The following is a 231-nucleotide window of genomic DNA, read 5'->3' as shown; positions in this document are numbered from 1 at the left end:
GGGGGACCGGCAATAATTAATCAATCACAGTAAACCAGGACTCCCCGGCGAATAAGACACATCATAGATACACAAATTGAATAAATCATAAAGGCAGATAATGGGCTGCTGGCCTTCTTACCCGCTACCTGACATGGGGTACAGCATTCGGGAAAACAACCGGCGGCCGCTGAACTTTAATTAGGGAGACCCAAAGCTACAAACTATCCCTCCCAATCGCTTCGCACACGT

Source organism: Sinocyclocheilus grahami, unplaced genomic scaffold (genome assembly GCF_001515645.1).
Source record: "Sinocyclocheilus grahami isolate Dianchi unplaced genomic scaffold, SAMN03320097.WGS_v1.1 scaffold35.1, whole genome shotgun sequence".
Taxonomy (NCBI): domain Eukaryota; kingdom Metazoa; phylum Chordata; class Actinopteri; order Cypriniformes; family Cyprinidae; genus Sinocyclocheilus; species Sinocyclocheilus grahami.
This window is presented reverse-complemented; position numbering follows the sequence as displayed.